This window comes from Micromys minutus (assembly GCF_963924665.1).
Source record: "Micromys minutus genome assembly, chromosome: 1".
Lineage (NCBI taxonomy): Eukaryota > Metazoa > Chordata > Mammalia > Rodentia > Muridae > Micromys > Micromys minutus.
Genome location: NC_137969.1, coordinates 221,876,995 through 221,888,193, shown reverse-complemented (window position 1 = coordinate 221,888,193; position 11,199 = coordinate 221,876,995). Strand labels below are relative to the sequence as shown.

Sequence of the window (11,199 nt, the reverse complement as noted above, 5' to 3'; positions counted from 1 at the left end):
CATTCAGTGAGGATGAGACTAGAAATGATAGCTCAGCCTCTCTCAAATCCCAGTTCTTAGACCAGTCTTGAGGCAAACCTATCAGCAGTGAGGCCATCTCTGTTACAAGAGATCAGCTTCTGTCACCAAATCGACTTGAGCATGGCGCTGTCCTCCTCCCACTCGGTGGCATGGTTAATTCCCGTTTCTCCTCTCTGATTCTAACCATGTCTTTCCAAACTGGAAAAACCTTAGTGATGAGACAACACCCTCCCTTCACAGACGCCTCTGTGGAGATTAGCTCTCAGGACCATCATCACGTCCTTACTATCTTGATCAACAGTATCACTTTGTCACCCACTCCAGTGAAGGCTGAGCAGTCCCCAGCACTGAACACTTAGAGCAGGCCAGCTGCTCGGCCCCTGTCAGACACCACAGTCTCCTGCAAGCTGCCAAGAGCCAGGCACAGGAAGAAAATAAGCAAGTTGGTGCTGGCCTGGAGCTGAGTCATAAAGACTGGAGGGAGTCTGAAGGAAAGTGGCAGGCTCGCTGGCTCTGTGAGCAAACAGCTGAAGGAAAATCACTTCCTAGCTTCCTGCTGACAAAGCAGCAGGCCAGGTGATCTTCTGGACCTGGGGGGTGAGCCTCAAACTGACATTTTATTGCTGATTTTTAAAAACTGCCCTTCCTTGCCAATCCTCTGTTTTCTGTCTTTTGTTTTTAAATTGTGTACTCTGTGCTGTGGGTGAGCACTCTCTGAAATTCAAGTAGGGAGCTGTGGTTGCCTCCCCACAGGATGCAGGTGAGGCAAACCAGATGGAGATAATCTGCCTGCCTCCCTGGTTCCCTCTCACCGCTGACCACCAGTGTGAATCGGAAATGTGTAAGGTAGGGAGTGGGTAGGAGCCCTTGGGAAATACCTCAGGTTTGCTACTGCTGTGGCCAGCCAAGTACAGCCAGCTTAAGAAAGGTGGAAAAGATGGTGCACCAGAAGTTGTCCTTCATAGAGAACATGCAACCCTTAGTAAGGAAAGATCTAGAATGCTGAAGGCTAAAGGCATTCAGCAGTTACAAGCACAACAGACATCAATGAGAAAAGGTCACAACCTGCAGAAAGCTCTAAAAGAACCTGCGGTTCAACTTTGAAATGCCCCACACATGCTCACATGTTAAACACTTGTACCCCAATGGGTAGCTATGTTTTGGAAGGATATAGAACCTTTTGTTTGGAAAGGAAGCCTCCCAGAAGGAAGTGGGCCACTAGGGTTGGGCCTTGTGAGTTTTAGGACCTAGACATACTTCCTATCTGCTCTCTGTCCTTCCTGTTTCACCAAGATATGAGGGGAAGGGTCCCAGCCTCTGTCCCCTCCACCCTGGGGCTGCTGTATCATACATTCCTCTCTCTAAGAGGCTGCATTCTCACACTCTGGGTTAAAATTGACCCTCAGGTTTTAATCTGCTGCTGTTGGATGTTTTGCCACAGTTTAACTGATACAGACAGGATGTCCAACATTTTTTAAATGAGGCCAGCGTTATTTTGATCCTAAAGCCAGACAAGGATATCACAAGATAAATTGCAGGTAATATCCTTTTGCAATACACATGCAACAAATCCTCAACAGAGCAACTAGCAAATCAAATTCAATAACACATTAAGAGGAGTACTCACCATGACCAAGTAAATCCAAATGCAAGGGATGCTTCAATATTAATAAACCAATCGTGGTGATGTAATATATTAGCAATAGAAAAATAAGGGCTGCCCTGCCATCACAATAGATGGAGGAAATAGTTAAACAAAAGACAGCCTCTTTTCAAGAGAAAATCTCAACAAATTACATGTGGATGGAATGTGCCTTAACCCAGAAAGGCCATGGATGGTAAATCACAGCTGTGTTTTTCTCAGTGGTAAACCTTTATATTCTTTTCTTTTTCCTTTATCCCTCAGAGAACGAATTTTTCTGTGTAGCTTTCCTGGAACTCACTTTGTAGAGCAAGTTGGTCTCGAATTCAAGATCCATCTTCCTCTGCCTTCTGAGTGCTGGGGTTAAAGATGTGTGCTCCCATATCCAGCAGGGAGAACCTTTTGTAACAGCGGTGGGGATTAAACACAGGGTCACGTGTGCTAGGCAAGCACTCTGTCACTAAGCTCTAGTCTCATACTATTTGCTTTAAGACAGGCCTTGCTAATTTCCCAGGTTAGCTTGGAACTTGCTCTGTAGATGAAGCTGGCCTGGAATTTGCAATCCTTCTGCCTCAGCCTCTGGGGGATCTGAGATTACATACCAGAGCTATCTTCCCTGGTAAAAATGTAAAGGTTCGTCCTCTAAGAAGGCAGATGCTCACCTGCTTCTGTCCAGCACAGCACCAGAAGTATTCATGAAAGAGATAAAGACATTCAAATAGGCAAAACAGTTCGGTGACTCTATCATCTAGAGAAAACCTTAAATTCCACCAAAAGAAAATGTTAGCACTGAGGACTGAAAGATTCAGACCCAGTATATGAAAATCAGTAGCATCGCTGTACATTAACCTCAGTAATAGTAACTTAACTATAGTAAATAAACAAATTTTGAGGGGGGAAGGAGCTGGGGATGACTCGATGGTTAAGAGCACTGACTGCTCTTCCAGAGGTGCTGGGTTCAAATCCCAGCAATCACATGGTGGCTTACAACCAACTGTAATGGGATCCGATGCCCTCTTTTGGTGTGTCTGAAGATAGCTACAGTGTACTCATATATATTAAACCTTTTTTAAAAAGATGGCTCAGCAGTTCAGAACAGTGGCTGCTCTTCCAGAGGACTCAGGTTTGGATCCCAGCTCCTCTACGGCAGCTAACAACCATTAGTACCTCCGGTATTCAGGGGATCTGATGTACTTTTCTGGTTAGTGAGGGTACTTCACCCATGGTATACAAACATACCTGCAGGCAAAACTCCCACACACATAAAATAAAACAATAACGTCTTTAAAATGAATAAAGGTAAGGCTAAGGACACTGTCAAGAAAACAAAAACGGCAGCCAACAGATTGGGAAAAGATCTTTACCAACCCCACATCTGATAGAGGCCTAATATCCAAAGTATACAAAGAAATCAAGAAGCTAGACACCAGAGAATCAAACAACCCTATTAAAAATGGGGTACAGAGCTAAACAAAAAGTTCTCAATTGAGGAATATTGAATGGCTGAGAAGCATCTAAGGAAGTACTTAACATCATTAGCCATCAGTTAAATGCAAATCAAAACAACCCTGAGTTCTACCTCACACCAGTCAGAATGGCTAAGATCAAATACTCAGGTGACAGCAGAAGCTGGCCAGGATGTGGAGAAAGAGGAACACTTCTCCACTGTTGGTGGGGTTGTAAACTAGTGCAACCACTCTGGAAATCAGTCTGGCGATTCCTCAGAAAATTGGACATAGTACTACCTGAAGACCCAGTTATTCCACTTCTGGGCATATACCCCAGAGAAGCTCCAACATACAACAAAGACACATGCACCACAATGTTCATAGCAGCCCTATTTATAATAGCCAGAAGCTGGAAAGAACCCAGATGTCCTTCAGTAGATGAATGGATACAAAAATTGTGGTATATTTACACAATGGAGTACTACTCAGCTATCAGAAACAATGACTTTATGAAATTCTTAAGAAAATGGATGCATCTAGAGAATATCATCCTGCGTGAGGTAACCCAGTCACAAAAGAACAGACATAATATGCAGTCACTGATAACTGGATATTAACCCCAGAAAGCTCTGAACACCCCAGAAACAACTCACAGACTATATGAAGTTCAAGAAAAGAAGAAAAAAAAAAAGAAAATGAAAAACCATTATGCTTAATCTTTACACACCAAGAAAACTTTGACTAATTCCAGGTTACATCTTGTTTTACATATACTTTATGCTCATTGTAACTAGTAATATTTTAATACACACTATCAAACCTTTAAAAAAAAAACAAGCACTGACAAAATATATTCGTATACTTTTATGCAAAAATGCTTAAAATCTGTACATTTATCTTTGTTTTTTAAAATAAAGTTGTTTAATTAAAAAATAAAATAATAAAATAAAATGAATAAAGACTGATTTATGACATCAACCTTTGTCATTCACATGAACACTTACAGACATACACACATATCCACACATATGCAAAAACATAGATACACATACACACACACATATACACCCACACGCACACACACAGACACACAGGAGAAATGGATAAAGAGGGGGAAAAGAGAGGGCTATGGAAGTTCTTTGGGATCAGACCTGTGTCCCTGGTCTCACTGCCTCCTAGTTTTTGTACCACTTAGGGAAAGTGACCTTACTCTTCTCTGTCGTAGTGACATCATCTTGGTTAAGTGGTAGTGACTGCAACAATATCTTCCTTATATGAACACTTAGTAATGCAAAAGGAGATGGACAGTCCAAATAAAGTATTTACTTAGCCCAATGACAAGTGTGTGGTACTTGATACTGTTATTGTGGATCTAGTCAGAATTGGGCAATTATAAGAAAGGCAAAAGTGCAGGATACAGTCAGCAAGGAAACCTGCAGGTCCTCCAAACACAGACTAAGATAGCCAAAATACTGAGGGGAAAAAAATAGTGTCTTAGTTAGGGTTTCATTGCTGTGAAGAGACACCATGACCAAAGCGACTCTTATAAAGGCACATATTTAACTGGGGCTGACTTACAGTTTCTGAGGTTCAGTTCATTATCATCATGGTGGGAAGCATGGCATCATGTAAGAGACTTGGTGCTGGAGGATCCAAAGGCATCCAGAAGGAGACTGTCTTCTGCAGGTAGCCAGGAGGAGGGTCTCCACTGCACTGAGTGAAAACTGAGCATAGGAAACCTCAAAGCACACCCTGACCATGATGCTCTTCCTCCAAGAATGCCACATTTCCTAATAGTGCCACTCCCTATGGGCCAATCATTCAAACACTAGAGTCCGAGGTGGCCAAACCTATTCAAGCCACCACAAATAGTATCTAAGACCTGGAAGAATGACTCAGCAGTTAAAAACATTTGCTGAACAATCACGAGGACCAGAGTTCTCACCTCCTCTCCCACATAATAAGACTGGCAGCCATCAAACACCTGTGACTTCAGCTCAGAGGGATCTAGTGGCCTCTTCTGGTCTCTGTGTGTACATAATCTATGTGTATCCTCCTATGCCGTTTAGATAATCTCCAGATTACTTATGCCTAATGCAAGGTAAATAGTATACATGTTGCTGCTATTCTATATCGTTTAGGGAATAATGACCAAAAAAAGTCTACATACTCAGTGCAGACACATTTTTTTTTTACTATGAATAACACTTTGTTCAGTCATTTTCTTTACAACTGAAACTTTGGAAATTCAGAATTAACATCCTTGCCTGTGCGCTTCTTGTACACACCAGAAAAGGTTTCAACCTTGTGCTCCGCATTGTGCTGCTGTGCTTGTCTCAGTGAACTTTTGTGAGCCGGATGCCATCCAGTTCCTCTTCCCCACAATTTCACTTGGGAAGCAAGTCCTCAAGGATGACTTTATGCACTACAGTCAGGGTGCAACTTCTGGGACACTTAGTTTTTTGGGTTGTTTTGTTTTGTTTTGTTTTTTAGGTTTTTTTGTTTTGTTTTGTTTTTGTTGGTTTTTTTTTTCCCCCTGTATGGCTTTTCCGGGTTGGCTTGTACAGAATCCTCCTCTGAGCAATGCTTCCCACTGAACTTTTTTCCTATTCACAAACTAGCCAGACTTGGATTTTTCTGGAAAGATTTCAGCGGAGGAACTGGTACAAAACCTACGATGGACCACCGCCAACTTCAGTTTCCTTGGCCGCGGTGATGTTGAGTTCCTGCAGCTGCGCCTTGAGATCTGAGTTCGTCTCCAGCTGGAGCAGCGCCTGAGAGATGCCACATTTGAACTCGTCCGGCTTCTCGCCATTGGGCTTCACAGTCTTGGCACTCAAGCTGAACACGGCTTCGTCCTTACAGAGTGCCAGCTTAGAAAGAGGCACAGCTCATATCCAGGGGCCACAGACACAATTTTTTAATGTACTTATTCATTTATATGTGTAAATGTACAATTTTATATATGGGACTTACCCATCCAAGGATTTTAAATATCCATATTTGGCCCTGAACTAATCCCCAGGGACAACTGTAGTCACACTGTCCCTGAGGCAAAATGTTCTTCAAAAATCCCATCCTGCCCTCCTTCCTGCATATCCAACCAAGGGACTTCCCCACGTGAGCCTCAGCGTTGCCTCCGCAGCCCTGCCCTCTGCCTGTATGCTCCAGCTTCTCCTCTGCAAGATAAAACTGGCCAGAGGAACTCTGGCTGCTTCATAAGCTTGTGGTGAAGCTTGGGTGAGTTCAAAATCCACCAAGTGGGGGTCAGTGGGGAGTGCCCAGTACGAGATGACAGACTGGGTTGTAACGCTGGGGTCCACAGGTGAAGGAGAGACTGACTCGCACAGTTCTGTTCTGACCTCCTCCTGTGCAAGGCACAGAGCATGTCTTCTCATACACACTACAAGTTAATTCACAAACCAGCTAATTTAACTAAAAGGTAATTTTTGAGACAGGATTTCTCTTCTTGCCCCAGCTCTCCTGGGACTTGCTGTGTAGAGCAGTCTGGCTTTGAACTCAAGAGTCCACCCACCCCCTGCCTCTCAAGTGCTGGGATTAAAGATATGTCTCCTGCATTTTTTTAAAAAATATTTTTAAATCAATAAAGAGAAACCAGACGTCGTGGAGATAAATGTGAGTTCAGGTCTGATCCCCAGCACTGGGGGTGGGGGTGGGGCATAAACTACTTATAAAGTAGAAGGATATTAACCAACCTTCTAGGCTTTACACAAACCACCTCCTCCAACCTTTTCTATAGAAGAAAACCCACTCAGACCATCCTGAGAGAGACTGGAAAAGAGAGGGAGGGGTAGTTTATTAGCTCATGCAACTGAGAGATCCAAGAACAAACGCCTCAGCAGCTGGACCCATGTTCCCAAAAGATGACACTAAGATGCTCGTCCTCCCCAGATGCCACCACGTGCGTTGACCTTACTCTCTGACATGCTTGCCCTAAGATGTCTCCAGCAGCTCTCAGCTCACAGCCCATCAGCTTTGTGACTCAAATACCTAATGCACTCTGGCTCAATAACCCCAGAAAAGGCCTAGAAATTAATTTCTTCACTTGGCTTCAGCCATATGTCTATCTGTGGTCCTTTTTCCCTGAGGCCAGGAGAATGGACTATGTTAGTCAGCCACGTGGTCACTGTCTGCAGCCTCCACATGAGCAGAACAGGGAAGTTCCCCAAGGAAATGAAGGTTTTCTATCTCTTTTTTCTTGAGTGAGGAATGTGGTGACTATGTAGCCCAGGCTATCCTGTTTCTCTCTATGTAGACCAGGCAGGCCTTGAACTCAGAGAGATCTGATTCCTCTGCCTCCCAAGTGCTGGCACTAAAGGCGTGTGCCACCACACATGGCCTGAAACAAGACTTTCAACAGAAGAGAACAGGAGGTCTTCTCACCGCCTTTCCTGGACGTCCATGTACCCTATACATACAGTATCTAAATAAAATCCTGTCATTTCATAGTGAGAAATACCACTGAGTAACTATAGACAGCTCTCTACAGCATTGATATTCATGTATTTGTTTGTTGGTCTGTTGGGGGTTTGTGTGTGGTGGACAGGGAACAACTTTTAAACCCCAGTCCTCTCTGCCCACTATGAAGATCCCAGAGATGAAATTCAGGTCCTCAGGAGAGACGCGAGCACTGTTACCACTGAGCCATCTCACTAACCCCCTGGGCTTTGGTTTGGTTTGGTTTTTCTTTTGCAGGAGCAACAAGTGCTGCTAACCACCCAGCCATTTCTCCAGCCCCGGGAGCCCTGCTTTTTGCTGAGGAAAATAACTAAGTAACCAAGAGAGCAGAACCCCATTTTCTGGCTTATTAAAGTAAGAGTGCATTTAATGACTATAACTACAGTACAGTTCTCCCAAGGCCTCCTCTCAGCCACCACAGTTCTGATTGCTGTTGTACTCAGGAGTCTGACACCAGACGGTCACATGTTACAGGATGGCTACCTCAAGAACATGTGGGTGCTTGGGATAGGAACTGGATTGCAAGAGCAACCAGTTCTCTTAACCTCTGAGCCATCACTCCAGCCCCAACATAACTTTCATTTTAATAAATTCAAGGGTTTTATTTTATTGGGGGCTTGGGGGTGGGTTTTTGTTTATTTGTTTGCTGAGTGGATTTATAAATTATTGTGGAATCTCCTATTGTAGGCAAATTAGATTTCTTACAGATATTATAAATGTTGAGGCACTTGTGGAATGTTTTAAAAGTGTAGTGAAAGCCTTGCCATGTGACCGGAATCAGATTCCTGGCGGGGTGGGGAGCCAGGTGCAGCATCCCTACAGAGAGACGGGAGGCAGAAAGGAGAGAATTGTTTGGAAGTGTCTAGGCCAGCTCTCCTGGGGTAAGAACCACAACAGCAGAAATACCAAGTGAATCTGTGGAAAGAGAAAACTGGCCCTCAAAACTGGTGTCTTCTGGGCCAGAGAGATGGCTCAGTGGTTAAAAGCACTCGCTGCTCTTGCAGAGGACTAGAGTTCAATTCCCAGCACTCACTTCAGATGGTTTACAATCACCTACTCCAGTTCTAGGGGATCTAAGGCCTTCTTCCAGTCTCTTCAGGCACATGTACACCACACACACCACACACACACACACACACACACACACATACACACACCACATCACACACCACATCTCTCACACACACACACACACACACACAGGGACTCACACACATACACCACACACCACACCACACACACCACACACATACACCACACACACATCACACACACACCACACCACACACATACACACACACACACCACACACATATACACACACACACACCACACACATACACCACACACACATCACACACACACTACACCACACACATACACACACACACACACCACACACATACACCACACACACACACACACCACACACCACACCACACCACACACCACACACACACACACACACACACACACACACACACCACACACATACACAACACACACATCACACACCACACCACACACACACACACACACACACACACATGCAAACACAAGTAAATAAATACTTTTTTAAAAGATGGAGCAGTGCTAGACAGCTTTAATCCCAGCACTCGGAAGACAGAGGCAGGTGGATCTCTGAGTTCAAGGCCAGCCTGGTCTAGAGTAAAATAATAAAAGAGAAAGGAGCTTCTGAAATCCTGAGGACCATACAAGAACCAGGAGTGTCTCTGAGCTCCCCTTCCAACTCCAAAGACTCTTAGCTATCTACCGGATACAGTGCTTTCTCCGGGGCCTTGTTGGTGTGTGGTGTATGGCCCTTAGCTTTCATCGTGTAGGATTCAGTTATCTTTTGCTAGACAACAAACCACCCTAAAATTTACTGGGTCAAGTCAATCATCTCTTGCTTATGCTTCTGTGGACCAGCCATTTAACAGGACTGTCTTTGGTGGCTTCTCTGTCCCATACATCTCTGCTCAGGGTCATTCTGAGGCTATATAGAAAGGTCTTAATATCTTATTTCATTTGGGCACCTGGTCCCTCAGCACTCTCCTGTATATGGCCCCTGTCCTTGCTTGTGGTTCGACTGGCATTTCTCACCACAGGGAGGTCTTAAGATGTGGCAACAACATCCAAGCAGGACAGAAACAGAAGCCGGCTTACAGCTCCGCTTTCGAAGTGTTACTTCCGATACACTGCATTTGTCAAAGCCGGCCTCATAGCCCATCCGAATTCAAATACAGATAAAGAGCCCTTGGCTGTCTGTGGGCGGAGAGACAACGGAACCTAAAGCTACTTTTTAACCATCACCGTAAAACTGATGAGAACTGACGGATTACAGGGTTTCTCTGTCATCAAGACGCACAGAACACCTTGACGCCACAGAACAGCAAGTCGTGAGTATGGGTGTGGCCGTCCAAAAGAGAAGCTTAAACCCGGGTGTAACCAGCAATTTTTGTCCCGGCTTTGATGGGTTCACAACTGCCAGGATTCAAGTAGGACACTCACAACAGCGACACCTTGTGATCCAAGCCACCAGCTGCAACGAGGAGACAGCTCTGGCCGCAGCCACACTTCCACCTCCCACCGGAGCTTCCAATGCCTCCTGCGGGCACCTGCTTCTCCTGGCACTAGTTTCCGCTCCTAAGATGTAACTCCCTCCCGCGCCCTTGTTAGGGGAATTTTGAAATCTTAATGAGAATATTTCTGCTAAAAAGTACAAACACTGGCTCTGAAAGAGCTGATGTGCCTGCTTCCTCACACTGGCAAGAGGAGAAAAGAAATAATGAAAGTAAACCCCATGAAAATGGGTTCATTTCCCATGTAAGAGTAAAGATATGCTTCCATAAGGAACTGGTGGGGGCAGAAGGAGGTTGCTCTCACACATTACTAGGGTCTGAGTGAATGCGCCCAGATAGAGGAACGCTGGCCCCATCCTATTATGTACACAGGGTTTCTTGCTGGACCCTACTCTTGTCTGAGAGCCAATCGGGTCATCCAGGAACTGAGTAAAATCTAGATTTAATAACCAGTCATCTAGAACCAGCATCCACCTTGATTCATAAAAGATACTCTTCTATACACTGTCTCTGAAGCAAAGTTGTTTTGAAGGTTTCAGGGTTTTGTTTTTGGTTTTGGTTTGGTGTTTGGTTTTGTTTTTGTTTTGAGAGGTTAAGCGATCAAATAGGTCACACAATGGTCAAGGATTCAGATTCTCAATAATCTGTATACAACCTTGGACCCACTTTTCCCCACAGGGTTAGATAGACTGTGGCCTCTTTCTAAAGGGCTCACACTCTGTGTCTTTATTCTTACTTTAATTGGATCAGTTTGGGGCTGACCAGCTCTTAAATGCTTAACTGTTTTCATGGCCTAGCCTGAAGCCCCATGCCTGCTTGATTTATAAGATTCATATCAGGCTAGTGTTGGTGGATTGAGACAAATATCTTTTCAGTACTGAAAATGACTCCATTTTTTTCTTTCTTCCCAAGGCCTTGCCGCAAGCACAAGCCAGCATCTAAAGGCAGGGGTTGAGTAGAGGCTCACTTCCAGGGGAGGAGGACTTTGCCTTGGCCATCCTTTTCTTGGTATTATTCCTGGACCCTT

General features: G+C 44.5%; 1 pseudogene across 1 annotated transcript; it reads right to left on the bottom strand.

Moving 5' to 3' along the window:
* Positions 1 to 5,337: 5,337 nt before the first annotated feature.
* On the bottom strand, positions 5,338 to 9,424 carry LOC308417476 (small ribosomal subunit protein eS7-like; annotated as a pseudogene). Its single transcript has 3 exons — positions 9,365 to 9,424; positions 5,622 to 5,984; positions 5,338 to 5,564 (listed from the first exon to the last, which is right to left on the bottom strand). The product of its transcript is annotated as a small ribosomal subunit protein eS7-like (transcript).
* Positions 9,425 to 11,199: the final 1,775 nt, after the last annotated feature.